The sequence below is a fragment of the Cyanistes caeruleus genome, chromosome 7 (assembly GCF_971803275.1).
Source record: "Cyanistes caeruleus chromosome 7, bCyaCae1.hap1.1, whole genome shotgun sequence".
Classification (NCBI taxonomy): Eukaryota; Metazoa; Chordata; class Aves; order Passeriformes; family Paridae; genus Cyanistes; species Cyanistes caeruleus.
Window position 1 is genome coordinate 27,366,854 of NC_141707.1, and position 17,036 is coordinate 27,383,889.

The 17,036-nt window shown below is 40.0% G+C and overlaps 1 protein-coding gene across 3 annotated transcripts in view; it reads left to right on the forward strand.

Moving 5' to 3' along the window:
- The first annotated feature begins 2,811 nt into the window (after positions 1-2,811).
- MAP3K2 (mitogen-activated protein kinase kinase kinase 2) overlaps positions 2,812-17,036 on the forward strand; it is a 47,598-nt gene continuing 33,373 nt past the window's right edge. Inside the window, exon 1 of one of the 3 annotated variants that reach the window (XM_086897935.1) lies at positions 2,812-2,943. The gene's annotated coding sequence lies outside the window, so the exon portion shown is untranslated. Of the gene's footprint in view, positions 2,944-3,225; positions 3,604-17,036 lie in introns of those variants that run through there. The other 2 variants (XM_086897934.1, XM_086897936.1) reach the window with 2 other exon arrangements.

The window sequence follows — 17,036 nt, forward strand, 5'->3', positions numbered from 1 at the left end:
TTAGTGTAAAATGAAGTCTGTGTTGTAGAAATCTTCATTTTTAAAGACTAACAGTTGTCATGTTTGCTAAAGGGAGAACAGTCTGTGCAGTGTCATTCTGCAGTAAGGTCCCTTGTCTGCTTTAAGATGTGAATGAACAAATATGAGGCAACCATTGCTTGTTATAAGCATTCATGGCTGTGTTTAGTCTTCTGAGCAGTCACACAAAATATCCCCTATAATCTTTAAGAAAGTGTGCTCTTTGCAAGATAGTGTAATTTCATATACTTCTAATCAGCATCTCCAAGTTTCCCCTTGGCATCTCAAATAGCAGTCTTGTGTTAAATGGCTGAGTGCTGCAGGTGTTAGGGGAGTTGTCTTATTAGTAAAGTCAACAGTGTCTGTATTCTGCATTACTGAATACAGCCAAGACCTACAGGTAAATGAGTTACTTCATAAACTTCACTGGTGGGGTTGGAGCAGACAAACCTATCAGTACTACTGCCCAACATCACTTAGCATATATAACATTTTTATGAATCTTCCAGCAGTGGTTTAGGACTGTCCTCTCCCTTTCTTTTCACACCAGCCTTACAGTGGTGGTGCATTTGTATTGGGTAGAAGTGGAAGTACTAAGATGCAGGCACTTGTTTCCTTCTGTCATGGGAAGGCAGAAGAGCAATAGCAGACATGACTAACAAAGGTTTGAAATAATACTGCTGTTTGCTCAATGCATGTGAGCTGGTTTTAAGTTTAGAAACAGACTGTTGGTCCTCCTACTGATGAGGAAAGATTCTGGATCATGTTATAACATCCTGGCATCACAAGCTTTACCCTACAGCAGTTCCTAGAAGAAGCCATTTTGACTTCTGTTATCTGCTCTGTCTCCAGCAGCTTGTTCCTTTGTCAGTTAACCCCTCCTTTGTTAAAATATATGCTAAATTAATCACTAACTTACCCTTTTCTGGACGTCATTCAAAGCGTGTAATATGGTGCCATCTATAGGAAAGAGTGGTGGGGAGGCAAACTTGGGAGAAAAAGGAGAATGATGGCACGGCTCTGAAAAGGGGCTGGTCTGTTCCTTTTTGAAGAGTTCAGAAGCTGTGGTTCTAGTGTTAACTAACACAGACACTTGTTAGCCTCAAGCAATACACATAGGAGGTGAGAACCTCTCATTGCAATGATGTATTGATTCTGGAATTCAGGGAGAGCCATTCTCCCAGATTTCAGTCAATTGCTTGAGTACACTATCCTGCAATGTGCCTATTCTATCATTTCTACTCCCACACCTCCCAACCTCTGTCATCGGTACAGGGTTTGAATTGTATGGATAAATAACCAATATACTTTATTTCAACTCCTGCCAGCTATTTTTTACTATTATTTTCCATATTGGCAATTACACTGTTCCTGTAAGCATGTTCTGGTAGCATGACACATGATCCCAGAACCATGCCCCTGGGTTTGGGCTGAGCTTAGTGTAAGCCAGTGTCATAAGTGCTGGTCCTGGGTGTTGATAGGTATTTTTTATTTCAAAGTCAATATTTAGCTGTTTAACCTGCTCCTGCTACTGAAGATGCTCTGAGTTCAGGATTGTGGCATGATAGCAGCGATGCCTGTCAGGATGTACAATCACCTCTGCAAGGCACTCTCGCGACTGTGCTCTGTGCTGGGCAGGCTTTGTGCAGCAATACAAAGCATCACATGGGCAGAGGAATGTGGGATGATTTTCCACAATCCTTGCTGGCTTCTTCTGTACTGAAAGAACTTTGACTTCAAAACCAACTATTCACTAACCCCTCCTCCATCAGTTAAATCCAGTTACAAGATGCTAAACTGACAAATGGCTGTGAAATGGAACATTAAGGCAAGGGAAACATTGGATGTGTTTTCAAAGCTGTGTAAGCAGCTGTGGCTCATTGATTTTGCTTGATGGTGTAGGAGCATCACGTCAGCATTTTCTTGGCTGTTTCCCTATTGTTTGGCAAAAAAGGTCACCTTTTTAACTTCCTAATTAAAGACTCTTGGTCGTGGAAAGTGTCTCGTGAGCACCACTGACAATTTTCCCAAGTCTGGAGCAAAGTGTCTTAGCTTTGAGATGACTGTCTCCTGCATGATGGCTCTGGCATCAGTGATTCAGTGCCTTGTGCCTTTCTTGGATGTGCTTTATCAGCTGGTTGTCTTTTTTCCGTGCCTTTTTAAAAATATGGCAGTATTTGCTTTTATCATTTTCTGCAGCCTATTTTGGTTGAAACTCTCAAAATAATCATGTAATGGACCATGATGGGCAATTACTTAGTTTCGTATGTGGTTCCCGCTGGAAACTGACACATAAATCTTAAACTTCTGTTCAATTATTATTTCACAGGTTTGTTAAGGGTGAGCAAAGTAGCTCCCAACCCTTGTTTTGGATAGATTTTGAGGGTTGTCCAGGATTTGCAAACCTCTTGATGTCTTACACATTAAATACCTCTTACCACATGCCCAGAAAGCAGCATGTGAGCAGCAGCTCAGCGGGGATTACTGAGCTGTGGAGTCAGGTGCCCCAGCACAGCTCACTGCTCTCTGCACAGCTCTGTGTGAACACACGGGCCCTGGCATTGGCTCAAAGGGCGTCCGCTAAACACGCACAGGTCATTCGTGCATCTCACACACAATGGTTCGTGCCTGTACGGTTACTGTCAAATCTTTACAAAACTAATTACAGCGCCCTGCTATTATTTACCGTCATCGGTTACTTAAGACTGCAAGGGTAGCTGTAATAGCTGTTCTGCTACGTATCAGAGACTGCTTCCTCGCTGATTAATTGAGGGTAGTATCCTTCTTCCTTGCATGTACTGACTTCCTGTGGGAAGCAGGTGCCTCCTGCAGAGAGCGGTCAGTCTGCCGGGAGAAATGGGCGACCTCAAGGCGGCAGAACGCCGTTCTAAATTGTCCTAAAAGCCTGCGCAGCCCCTGTAAGAGGCAAGTCAAGGCGGCGCGTCCTGCGCTGGGCTGCGGTCGAGGCCTGGCAGAGGCTGGGGATTTGTTGCAGTGAGCAATAGCAATGGTTGTAGCGCGGCGCACCTTCCCGTCCTGCCCGGCCTAGCGAACGGCGCTAGGCCGGGGTGCCGCGGAGGGTCCCGCGCGGGCCTCGAACCCCGGGATCGGGCTCGGCGCGCACGCGTCCCCGCAGTTCCCGGGCGCGCGCCGCCCCCTCGCCGTGACGCCGCCGCGCGGTGACGCCTCGCGCTCCCTCCCCGTCACGGGGCCCGGCGCGCGCGGGGCGGAGCTCGCGGGCAGCAGCAGCGGCGGCCGCGGCGCTTCACGCCCGACGGGACCCCCGGCCCGGCCCGGCCCGGCCCCGCCGCGGCCGCAGCGCCCCGAGGCACCTGCCGCGCTCCACTCCGCCTGCCGAGTCGCGTCGCTCCTTCCGCGCCGGCCTCGGCGCCGCCTGTCACCGTCCCCGCCGTGCCCCGGCGCGGGCAGGCCCCGGGCCCCTTCCCCCCCTCCCCCGGGGGGGTGGGCTCCGCTCCGGAATCCTGGCCGCTCCCTCCGCGCCGCCCGCCCAGCCGGGGCTGCGCCCGCCGCCGCCGGGAAGCGCGGGGGGTCCCCGGCGGCCGCCCGGCCTCCGCCGTGACATAGGTCGGTGCGCGGGGAGGGAGGGAGGGGGCGGGCGGGGGGCGGCCCGAGTGCGTGGGAACCCCGGGGCGGGTTTGCCCGGGCGCCTTGGGGGGCCCTGGGGCGGCCCCGGCGTCCCGGGGGTGTCCGGGCTGGGGGGGCAGCACGAACCCGGCCCGGTGCAGGTGCGGCTACGCGGCGGTGTAGTTGTTTGCTGTGCCGGGAGTCACACGTTAATGTTGCTTACTTACGTTACCGCTGCAGTATCTTAAGTGTTTTATGTGCCTGCCGAGTATTTCTATGTCACCTTAAACCTTCCTGTGATTGCGCGCTGATGCTGTGGTTTCTCGTCTTTGAATTGCTCTGCAGTGGTAGTGCTGTGAATTGGGTATGTAGGTCAGATTCTGCGAGATGTTTTTGTCAGGGGAAAAAGTGAATGTTGGATTATTTATTCCCGTATTGCTTTTGAAGTGCATTGCAGCACCCACGAGGTTAGGGGTTTGTGGTTTTTTTTGCTTTTTTGGTTTGGTTTTGTTTTGTTTTCCCTTGGTTTCTCTTGCTTCATAAATCTGCTTTTAGTTTTTGGCTGTGGCATTACTGAAGATCAAAGCGCTAAATTAGCTGAGCACTTCTAAGCTGTATTGTATCATGCAGTGTCCTCTAAGAGGGTGGTAGAATATAATAGAAGCCTTCCTTGAAATAAGGGGGATTTCTAGTCGGCGCAGAAAATGTCTCTCAACTACAGCGTTTGTTTAAACAATGCAGCACGTTGCAGAGCATTGGAGGCCTTCGGAATTGTATTGCTGTGTATATGGCAGAGATGTATTAGCAGAGTGAATGGCTGCAGGCTTGTCTTGCACAACCTCTTGGGTTCTCTCGTGGCAGAGCGCTTACTAACGAAATAGCCTAGAAAGTGTTCTTTCCTGTGGAATTCCCTGTGGATATTTTTAAGGGAAGGGACATTGATGAGCTAGTATTTATGCCACATTGAAAAACCTTAGAATAATTATTTTTTGTTGCTATTTTTTTCCTGCTTTCACCTACACCTTTCCTTACAGTGACTTTGTAATTAACTAATTTCCTCAGAAATCTATTTAAAAATCAGAACTTGCTGTAATTCCTGTTTCCTTTATGCTGTGTTCTATCATGACTGCCAGTAATATGTATTGAACCCAGATTTGATTCAGGTAGCAAAGATGTATGTAATTAATTTGGGTTTTTTTCCCCAGGGTTTTAGTGTATCTTGATAAAGGAAGATAACATTTGTCAGATTGGTTTATTGCTTGAGAAGAAAAAATCTGTATAGAGTTTGCCTTGATGAACTCTGTGTTGGTGTTTGAAGAGGTGGTTTACCTGACACTGATAGAGGACTAAGGTGAAGAAAACAGAAATTTTTGCATTGCTTGCCTTGGCCTGCTGAGATTTCTAAACTGTCAGAGGAACCTTTTTTTTTCAAGACAGTCCGGTAATCTTAGGAGACTTTATAGTAAATGTTTTTAGATAGAGAGCTGTGACAGAATTTATTAATGTGGTGAAATAAGCATTGTGTTATTGTTTAATATCAGTAGGCAAGTTTTGTTTTGTTTTTGCTTTATGTTGATAAAACTAATGAATAGTCTTTTGATTTTGGTCACAGATGTGTCAGTGATTCTTTGCTCTGAATGTTGGGAAAGCTAGTCAGTGCACAGTCTTGTGGAATTTAAAGCTTAGTGATGCTAAATGCAGGAGACATTTTATTAGAAAGTTTTTTCTGGAGAAAGAGAGCAAGTTGGTTAAGCTGTAACTTTAGTCCACAGTTACAGTTTTAACTTCACATTTTTTCCTGATCATTTCCTAGAAGTTGTTTATATTTAGGTACAAATCAGAATTACTGGTTTTCAAAACCTTGACATTGATAATATGTATTTGTGGAGAACTGTGGAGAAAAAAAGTTTTGAAATCTTGGAAGTCTAAAGTTTTGTATTTTTTTCTTTCGTTTTAACTGAAGGCTGACTTTTTACCTTGGCAAACTGAGTCAAAAGTAATGAGTAATCTGGTTTTGTGACAGGTTTTACAGTGTCTCTCTAACTGGGCATCTTCTGAACTTAAAAGTAATGTTTTCTTATAAAATGCTGCCTGAATCAAATTCCTTTCATTTGCTCCCCTTTTTCCACAACATACAACCAATGGTATTCTGATCTATGGAGAGGTACCCATTTAGTTTGGAGTAATGAACATATTTTCTAGTAATATCTTCTTAGAAGATGTTTCATACTATTAACATTATCCTTTGTTTAGACTTTTTGGAAAAAAATAAATAAATGATGAAAATTTGACTGATTGATGTAGTTAAGTACATCTTAATTTTCAGAAAATGTCATGCATTTTCATATATGTAGCAAACTAACGTAAATATTGCCTAGTGACCCTAGGTTTATCTAATTAGGCCGATAGATTTGCTGTTCTGAAGGTTTAATTTCTTAATGCAAGCTTTTAAAATTCTGAAGTAAAACTGACACAGTGTTAATAAAATAAAAAAAATAAATAAAATTGTGAATTCTGTTAAGCACACTGATTTTTCTGTGAAAAAAGAGAAAAATCTCTTTAGGAAGAAATACTTCTTTTGCTATTTTAATATTTTGGTATTTTGTAGTGCCAAGGTCAAAATAGATCATGCATGCTATGATTGCACACAGCTTACAGAATAACATTGGGAACATGGGAACATGTCCAGAATTCAGCGTGTTATTTGTGATTCACTTCTCACTTCTGAATCTTGGCATGACATCTTGATTTAATTGTATGACAAATTAAGTTTACGGCTCTATGTAAACCCATTTTCTTAGTCTAACCATGCTTATTTGCAGGGTTTTCTGGTATGTTTAAATATATTCATCTTAAATATAATCTTTTAGAAGCAACAGGAAGATTGGTGACAGTGAGAAAAGATGGAGTTCTGTGTTGTGATATTGCAGGGATTCCCCTGGGAAATGGGAACCACTGCTTTAGAGATATTTGACCCACTAATACACATGTGGCATAGTTTAGGGCCCAGCTTGATGAGGAACTTGAAGCTGGACTTACTTGAGCAAGGCCAAAGCAGAAGTATCTGCATTGTCCTTTAAAAAGTGGCAGGTGGGAATTGGTAATGCAGGGAGGCCTGTAGATGTGTCTTTGTCCCATCCGTTTGTCAAGTCTTACTTACGTGTACTTCTGTATCTCAAATTATTGCATATTTTTTAAGATATACCAGAAAACTTTAACTCAGTGTTTCATGTGAGAGGATAATAGTTTTCTTTTAGGCTAAAGTATATTTTCTTTGCTGTAACTTTGTATTCAGCCATTTTTTTCTTTGACTCCTTCACAATATCTTTCTCACTTGCTTCTCTTTCTGTATTTCCAGTCATCATTTGTCCATTTTTGCAGATTATCTGCAGCAGTAAAAGATGCTGCTTTTTGTTGTCCTGAGATGATTTGTGCCAAGTACACTAACAATCTGACAACAACAACATAATAAAATTCATATGCTTCAGATATTTGTATTGGAAAGACTGTACTTTTGAAGCTCAGGTATGATAACACTGAAGAGCATTTCTCATTTGGATGGAGGAAGAAATGATGATATGTAAGAAGGGAAGGGATTTCATGAGGTCAGCCCTCACCAGAGGCAGAAGGAAACATTCTGAAATCATGTGTGACAGATACCTGCCTGATCTTTTCTTAAAAAACTCAGAAGAGGGGAATACCACATCTCTTCACTGGTCTATTTATAGCTGGTACATGACTATTATTGTTGTTAGCAGGCTTTTCATAACATTTAACTCTAGTTAAATGGTTGGTGCTAGTTAAGCCAGTTAATTCTCATCCTATTCTTACTGCTCATTCAGGATAATGGTTTCTGTGCTCTTTTCACCAAGTGTTTACATACATGAAGAGTCTTTCTCTGTCTACTTTTACTTTAGACTTTACTACACTGTGCAAACAGGATTTTTTTTTGTTCAGTCTCAGTAGGCACTGATTCGCCTGTATCTTTTTCAAATTTCTACAGACAGTTTTTGAGCAACAGAGTAATTAAGTTACTCAGCAAGAAGCAGAAGTAACACGACAGCCTTATTAAAATATCATTCTAGGGTGTGTGCATGCAGGTATGGCTGGGTTTTGGTTTGGTTTTATTGTTGGGGCTTTTTTCTTTTTCTGCCTACAGTATCAGGTTCCTGGCTCTTGGCATTTACTAACATAGGAGCTCATACTAGTGTTTGTTGTATCAGCTATCTCTTTCTTCATATATATGAATTAGAGTTACCTTTCCAAGGAATATAACCTTATACCTTATACTGTATTGAATTCAGTCTTTATTTTGGGTTAGTTTTCTTCTAAGCATTTTCAGACTTAGCAGAGTATGCTCTCGCTGCTCTTCGTGTCTCTTTCCCAGCATGTGCAATCGCTGTGGCTTTTGAATGTAAGCATGTTCTACAGTAGGAAATTTGATCGAGGACAAGTTCTTCTAGGGTTAGATGCAACTTCTGTTGGCAAAAGTGTCCCGTTACTGGTCTGCTTTATGCGTGTGCTGTCTTTTGAAGTAAATTATATTGCTGAGGTAGTGTCTCTCAGTGTGATTGTACCTGAACAAGCCTTTTGCCCATATGAGATGTCATATGGTCCAGTGATGTAGCAGAAGAAATTTTAATCCTATAGGCATGCTTTATTGGAAAAATTGCAGAGTCAGATATGGAACAGATGTGTTCAGCATGTTCCCTGGTTTTACTCCATTTTATCAGACTTAAGTAAATTATTTCATCCATATTTCTTGAGGCTAGATCACAGATGGGACAAATTTTGCAATTCTTTCAGCAGCGTGTTCTTCACAAAAATTTAAATGGATGCCAATAATGATTACTGATGAAGATTTTTTAGTTTCTTGCAGGAAGAAGTATTCAAGCAGTCAGTGTTGATTACATCTCACCTGTACTTAAAATTTTTTGAAAATAATTTAGACAAGAAGTCTGTAAATGCCAACAGTTTAAATGCCATGTTACCAGAAGTAACTATAGTCTCATCTTTGAACAAACATTTGAAAACTGGAAAAATCTGGATCAGACTGTTTGAATTTATAATAAAAAAAAGATCAGAGAGCTAAGAAACGGACACAAGCAGAAATTAAACTTCTAAAGAAAATCTAAAAAAAATATACAACCCTCTATTGAAGAGCAAGAGATTTGTCACCCTAACAATTTATTAATGCAGCAGCTGAAAACTGGTGAAGTTCAACCTGTATTTAATTGTTGTTTTGTCACACTACGTGTGTTTTTAGCAGTTCCACAATTTTTGTAACTCCAGCATGATTCGTTGTTTTAAAAATAAAAATCAATTTGAATAGCAAACCCTGATGGGAATTGTGGGGCTTTTTTCCATAATGGCTTGATGATAATTGTCTCGGTGTAAAGTTTGGTTTAGAAAAGCATTTTTTGCGCAGTTGGTAGCAGTGAGCACAGTAACTTCAGGCAGGGATGAGGTGGATAACATAACGACTTCTTAATGACTGACTTAACGAATGCCTTGCTGCAGCAAGTTCCTTCATGAAATATCTCCTGTGCTTCTGTGTCTGTGATACTGGCACTATCATGAATACTGAATGAGACTTTCAAAAGAAAAATTTATATGTTATTGGTGAACTGTCTGGCAAGTTTTAGGTAAAGTCTTAATTTGTGATAGAATGAAACAAAAGATAATCCAGTGTTCTTCCCTCAATGATGAGAATGAATGAATGCTTATGGAGGAGTGAGAACAGTGTAAGCATTCTTAGCTTGAATATTCTTTCAATCCTTAATTATTTTTAGTAAAGGTTGATTCTAAATCTGGTACAGGTTTTTTGTAACTAGTAATGTTTGGATTTTTTTTCTCAGACTTTTTTTGCATACAGCTAAATAAATATCTGTCATCCAAGTACCCTTTTGTAAGAAATTCTCTATAGAATGATTTTATGTTTGTGGTTCTAGTAAAAAATACTTTTTTAAAACTTTTTAGACATTTGTACTGAACTCCTTTGGTGCCACCTTTCTTTTGGAGGAGAGTGGACATTCTCTGTGTATTATAAAAATACATCTCTCTGTTCCTTGTACAATTCTGTAGTCCTTTATCACCTTTTCCCCACACCCAAATGTTATTGAAACCAGAGTCACACCTTGCCTATTTCTTTTCCCATGTAGAACCCATTCTATGTCTTTGATTGGCCACCACCTCCACTGTAGTCAGTCCTCTCCTTACTCTCCCAAATAACAGCGGTTTCAGAAAGCTCCGGTTTCTTGGATAATTTAGAATATATAGAACAACATGCTGTTGTGGAGGCCCACTGGTATCCTGCTTCCTTGTGAAAAAACTATGTCCTTTGTCTTTTATATTTTAACCAGTTTATTCATGCAAGAGTAGGTCTTTCGTATGCTGTGACTGCAAGAAGGCCTTTGGTGAGACTTCATCACCACAAATCCAAGTAGACCATGATACTGAGTGAGATCAGTTGTTTATACACATATACACAGTGCACCAAGATTTGAAAGTGAGGATCTCTTTTTGGAGAGCTTTATCTGCTGTCCCAGCTCTATCACAATTAGGCATATGTCCATTATTTGTAGTTTATTTGTTATATGTCATAATTAGTGTTATGTAATTTCCTGAAATCCCTGCATTATGCATGTCATGTTTTTTAAAAGATACGAATCTGTGCAGTGGCCAAGAGGGTTGATTCCATTTACTCCTTTGTTTGTGTTGGCATTGATACTGTAGAAATGTGAGACCAGTTACATAGGCTGATTATTAATTAAAATGTAAAATCTTTACAGCTGGATCATCTGTTGGCTTCAGATCTTCTTCTTGTCATTAAGCTTCAGCTGGACAGCAGCAGTTACTGTAGACAAGCAGGACTACTCTCTTGACACAAATGCAACCTTAGCAGTGGAACAGTTGTGTTCAAGTTGATGGTTAGAAGTGGGAACAGACATAGCAATCATTTCTCTGGAACTTTTGAGTCTGTAGTTAGTTTTCCTTATTAGCTGTATTTATGAGGGTTTTTACATTTTTATCACTTGAGGGAAAGGTATAATAATGAAGTATCGTAGATGTCCTTAAAATTTAGTACCTGCTGCTAAGGGCTGTTCTAGTGTGGGTGCAAGAAGGAAACCTTGTGACAATACAATTGTCTTTGTGTCTTTGCATTTAGTTCTGGAGTGTTTTGAGAAACCTAGGTTTCTATTTTTACATTTTGGTTTAAATATTATTAAGAGGGTTTGGGTTGATATTACCAAAGTGTAAAGCAATGAAGAGTTTGTGCATTTGATAGCTTAGCAGTGTCTTAGTGTTTTAGACTCTGTAAGTCATCCAGTTTAAAACAGTGCCTACTGCATATGGGTATAAACTTAAAAAATTGTCCATTGAGACCTACTTGCTACAAAAATGCTGCACAATCATGTAAAAGAATACTTGGATTTTTACATACTATGTGTTATCTGTTCATGTACACGCGGTTTTCTCAGTTTCCATCAGTGTATATTAATTACACGCTTACCTGTCTTCTTGGTGGTATTATTGAGCTCTGTACAGTTCCATGTGTGAGCGGTCTGAGTCTGTCCATACCTGGGGCTTCCTGGTTCAATTCATTGCTATTTGTTGTTGCATGTTTTGTTCTTGAATTGCAGATGCATTGAGGGGTGTTTTTTCTGTGCTGTGTTGGAAATCTCTATGGCTCATGAATGTCTTATCTAGTTAAATATTCCGTGTTAGCATATGATGAGATTTTTCTTTTGCATTTTATATTTGTTTTGAGGATAGAAAAAATGAAAGAACTGGCTGACTGAATGTACAAAGCTAATTTGAATTACGATGAGAAGAGCACGTGGGGTACTTAATGAGGAAGAATTGAGTGTGAGCCAGGAAATGCATTTTAGGCAGAAGCTCCAGGTGCTGGTACATCATTGGAGTAGGAAAATGTTACAGCAAGGCAGCAGAAGATGAGAAAAATCATAGTTGTATTACTGTACTCTGGATTTTCTCAATGTATCACTGCCTTGAGTAGTGTGCAGGAAGAGCTCTGCTTTGAGGAACACCTGTGCTTTGAGGAATGAGTAAGATAATAACAAAGACTGTTCACTGAGGATGATTTCTCCTTTATGTCTTGAAAAATTTGGAAGACGGAGAGTAATTGAGACTAAGCTGTCTTCATGGTGAAGACACAAAAATATCCTTGGGGAATTAGATTCTGTTCTTACTGGTGTCACAGCAAAATGCCAGGTGGATCATATTAATCAAAGGGCTCATATGTATCCTTGTGTTAATTTTTTTGGTACTTGATTTGAAATGGTGATGTGATTTACAGCCATGATTAAAATTCACAACTGCTGCAAATTCAAAATAGTTGAATTTTGCTCTGGATGGAAGATTCTGTCAAATATGACTGTTATTCTGAAGAAGAGCAAAGCTTTGCAATTTTAGTACCTGAAGGTAGATATTAAAACTAGGTGTAAAAATGAAGAGTGAGTTTATTTGTCTGGCTTATTTCTGAAAATGCTTGTATTTCAACCCATCACAGTCACAAAACTGGAAGGTTAAATGAAAAGGATAGAACTAGTTACTGGAATTGAAGGAGGTGCTTTCTTCTGTATGTCCTCAAAAGCTGTATCTGACTGCTGATTTGTATGTAATCGCTCTTGTACATTAATTGAAATGCTCCAGTTGTTTGCAGTGCTCATTAACTGCTGGAAGACTGCATTTTTTCTAAGATAGTTTATTTTTGCTCACAGAATACTGTTGATAGAAGTAGTTTGTGATAGGTTTACTCTTTTAGTGAGTGGTTACTCTTAGAATCCTTTTGCCACTGGTTGTAGCATGATCTTCTGTTCTTAGAATAGTGCAGTTTGCAGGAATTATCTGTACTGGTAGTGCTGATAGAATTAAGTTTGTACTGTGTTCTTTGGCTGAACTGATGATCTTGAATGCTGTCACAAGGGTGAGAGCTAAACTGTATTCTTTTAGGGCATATGCTGTGAACTGTCTGTTGGACAAACCCCCTCCAAACAGTTACTGTCCTGTAACTTGGATAGTGCACAAGCAGTTGCATTTGTAGTGAGGAATGGTTTTCAGTTTAACACCTTTAGCCCTTCTTCACAAGTATTTTGACTTGTTAGTCTTAAGTGTGGAGTAAAACTGACATTGGTGCCACTCAGGACAGCTTCAGCACAAGGGCTCCAAATGACAGCAATAAGTGCTGAGCCAAGACTACCACTTGAGATTTTTGGAAGGAGGCGCAGAAGCACCTAAATGTCATTATGACATGTGCTGTAGTGCATGCTTTATGGGATTCTAGAGTCTAAAAATTTCATACACCTGTTTTGTTTGAGACACCTATGCAGCTACTCATTTCACATAAGAGAGTAAATTAGGATAGAGTTACAAACATCACAGAAGTGTTTTACTGTGTGTGATTGCCGACACTCTAGTGTTATCTTAATATATTGAGTTAACCTTAAACATTTTTATTATGTGAATAGCACTAAGCAGTTTGTTTAGCATATAGCCCAGCTAATGGTAAGGAATGTTCCTGTTGCCATGCTTTCCACAATGATGGTGATGATAAGCTTCCAAGATGCCAAAGCGCTCTGGAGGCAGTGATGCAGTTATGTGTAGCCCAGTGAGCTGTCTGTTACTTTTTGACATACCTGTGTGAGAAAATCTGGTCCTGCATAAGAGAGGAGGACGAACAGTCAGTTTGCAGCCAGTATGTTCTGTTGTGAAATTGGCAGCACTAAAATATTTTGCCAGGTGTCGCTGTGGTGCCTGTCTGCAAGTTTCAGCTGCTGTGACCCTTCCTCAATTCAAAATTTTTAAGTTTAAAAATTGTGAACAGATCTTTAGAAAGCATCATGACTTTGAAGAAAGATTTGCTTGATGTATTCTGCAAAGTAATTTTTCAGTTAGGTTGAGAAATGAGCTGTCAAGTACTTTGGCTGCTGCCAAGGCAAAGACAAATACAGGAAATAGAGAAGTTCTTTAAAACTCGAATTAGGTGAGGAAAGAGATCTTGTTGAGGGAAGTAGGTGTTTTTCTGTTTGAGGCCAATTACAATCTTATCTTTTTGGTGTACTTGAAATGGAGTGGGCCTATGAAGGGTTAGCTAATAGAGGCTCTTGATACTGCTTGGAAAGAAGAGGTTCATTCAAAGCAGGAAACTTGCATTTAAGTGTCTTGAAACTCTCTAAATATGCTTATCTCTCCCTGTCAACTGTAAAGGAAGTGGAAAGAGATTAGCTTTCGTAGACTATGGTTACTCTTTGTGAATATTGCTGTAAGTGTTAAGATATTTATCTCAAAAGCCTAATTTTGCTATAAACTCATATTGAACTGCTGCTTTGCATTTTTATGAGAACAGTCTTTAAAAACTTTGGTCTTACATTCTCAGACCTTCCAGCACATTGTAAGTTTTTCAAGTCAACATCATAGTTCATCAAGATGATAAATGTTACATAACTCTGTCAAATTACAGTTTATAGAGCAGGAAGAACTAAAGATTTCATCTGATTGAAATTTTGCTATTATCACTGAGCATGTTAGATCCTTCAGTTAATTCTGAAACCTGGTTCCCAAGGTAATTTGAGTGAGAGCTGCATTTAAGGTGCTAGTTCTAACAGCACTGGTTTTCAAGGTTTTATTCTTCCTGGAACTGGGAGGGCACCATCCATACATACTGTTTTTGTATTCAGGTCTAGACTATTTTATTGGTTTGGGGATTTTCATTACTTTTTTGTTTGTCTGTGTATTGAATTGCACTCTGGAAGGAGTACAGCTAGTAACCATTCTTTTAATAAAATAAACAAATACCAAATCATGTCTGTAGCAGTATAGATGAGTTAAGTCTGCATGCTCCTGTGGGCTCAATGAGACATAAATTAACCTTTTCTTTGCTTGCCAAGAAGATTTTAAAACTCTTCAGTGTAGGAAATCACAAGTCTGCTCATTGTAGAGATACCTGATACATCTGTACCAGCCACAAAGATTCTGATGCTTCAGCCATCCCACACTTGCTGTGTGCAGTCTGCACGGAGCACTGTGCCTGCAGGTTGCGTACAGAAGCAAGATGGCTTCTGCATACACTGCATTTTTATGCTCACAAGGACTTCTCTATGCCTCTTTAATATGTATTTAATATGTATTGCACCCATGTTAGATAATTGCGATTTAATAATTCTTCTCAATTGTTTCTTGCCAAGACTGTCCAATCTTGTGGCTGGAACTTTCTTTCCAGTTTCCTAAATGATTGTCTTTATGTCAAAATGAATTCAATGCAAAAACACATTACTGAGTAAATGCAATAAACCACAATATTTACACTTATGTGAAATACAGCTTCTAATTTGGGTGGTGCCCTCCTGGTTGCAGGGAGTATAGACGTTCAGAAAGCAGTCCTGTCATTTTAGTACCATAAATGCAGTTCCCTTCATATTTAAAGTGTTTAGTATTATTTTTGATTAATAATAAATGGAGAGTAACCACATGAACACATGATATGTATTTAAAACAACTTAATGGTATTTAAATACATTTTGTGGGACTGCAACTCTTTTCAGACATGATTCAGGTAATTACCTTAAGCCTTAACTTGTCTGTCTCTTTGTGCCTGCTTGATCATTGTTGGTCTCCAGGGACCTGCAGTGGGAATCATGTTCATTGGTGTTTTCTGCTAAGTAGGAATCTGGATTTCTTTTATTTTAGTCCCATCAGCTGGGTTTCCTGTTAGTTAATTGAGGTTTTAAAGCAAATAACTAGAATATCATGTGATACTTAGTCAAATATGTTGAAAAAACCTAAGTAGGGTGATTCTGCAGTTAGTTCTGTTAACTAATCTGTAGTTATTTCAAGAAGACATGTTTTCCTTGGCAGTAATAATAAACCTTGAAATTGAGTCATTTGCTGTGTTTTGCATTTATTACTATGGTAGAAACCAAGCTAAGTATTGCAGTATTTTATTATCGATTGCTGTAATAAGAGTAATTGGCAGCTTTTGGACCCTTTCCTTTCTCATTCTCAGTTATTTGTACAATATTCACAATCCACTAGAATCTTACTTTTTCCAGGTATTTACAAATATTTGCAAGAATGATCCAGAAAAAAAAAAACCCACTGCTTTTGTGAAGAGTCTTAGACTCTTAAAAATCCCTGGATCATGAATTTTAAATGTTTGATTTGAAGCATATTACATACTGTATTTTATCTTTGTTCTTGTTGGTTATGCAATTTCTATTCCAGTAACACCATGCTGTGGTTTGGACACAACTTCTTGAGTTTTTTCTCAAAACTATGACAAAAAATGAATGCTGGCTATTTCTTTCTGTTCTTTTATCACACTTGCTATTTCACTACCTAAATGTAGTAAACACAACTGAGGGTTTTTTTACCCCTTAATGTATTTTTATTAATAATTTTTAAAAAGTGTTAACCTTGAGTGAGTTGATTACTATTATTTTATGAAGCCAATCATGCTCATAGAGGTTGCTGGCTCATTATACTGTTTAAGGTTGTTTGGTCTCTGTACAACAGGTTGTACTATAGCTTGGGGTGCAGACTGGTTTAATTAAAAGAGAATGAGAAAAGTCAGGGCAAAATTTGATATTGACTAAGCTACATACAATCAGAACAAGACTTAAAATAATTTTTTTAAATAAATCCAAGTAGTTTTGCAGGAAATATGCCAGAAATATTTATTTTGTAAAAATGTATTTGATGTGCTTATGTTTTTCCTATCAAACAGTCATTTGAGTTGGTAGGAGGGTTTAGCTCAGCTGTTCAAGATAGAATTGTTGAGTGATGGTAACTATGGAAAGCCATGTAGTAAGGTGCTGTGTGTAGCACGGTGGGAGTCAGCCTCTTCTCCCAGGCAAGCAGCGGTAGGACAAGAGAAAATGGCCTCAGGTTGGATATCAGAAAGAATGGGAAGCCCTGGAATGGGTTGCCCAGGGAAGTGGGAAGAGTCACCATCCCTGGAAGTGTCCAAGAAATGGCTGGATGTGGCACTTAGTGCTCTGGTTTACTTGATGTGGTGGTGTTTATGCTCCTGCTGGATTTGATGGATTTTGGATGTGGTGGATTAGATGCTTTTGGAGGTCTTTTTAAACCTTACAGATTCTTTGATTCTATACGGTAGAAATGGAGGGGAATACTGTTACTCTCTGATGCTACTCAAGTCCAGGACAGGGCTCAAATCATTCCTGAATTACTTCCCTGGTTGTGAGAGATGCTTCTCTAGATTGTCTTCCTTGCTCTGCGGTGTCAGCTGGCAGGGCTTGGTTGGTTCTGCTGTTTTGCCAGTCTCTCCTAGCACAGCACAGCTAGGTGGACACTCAGTGCAGTTAACCTCACAACTGGGGTGAATTAAGGGGGGAAGAAAATAGAAGCTTCAGAATAGAAGAGGGCACATGAGAGAGAAGGAACTGAGGAGA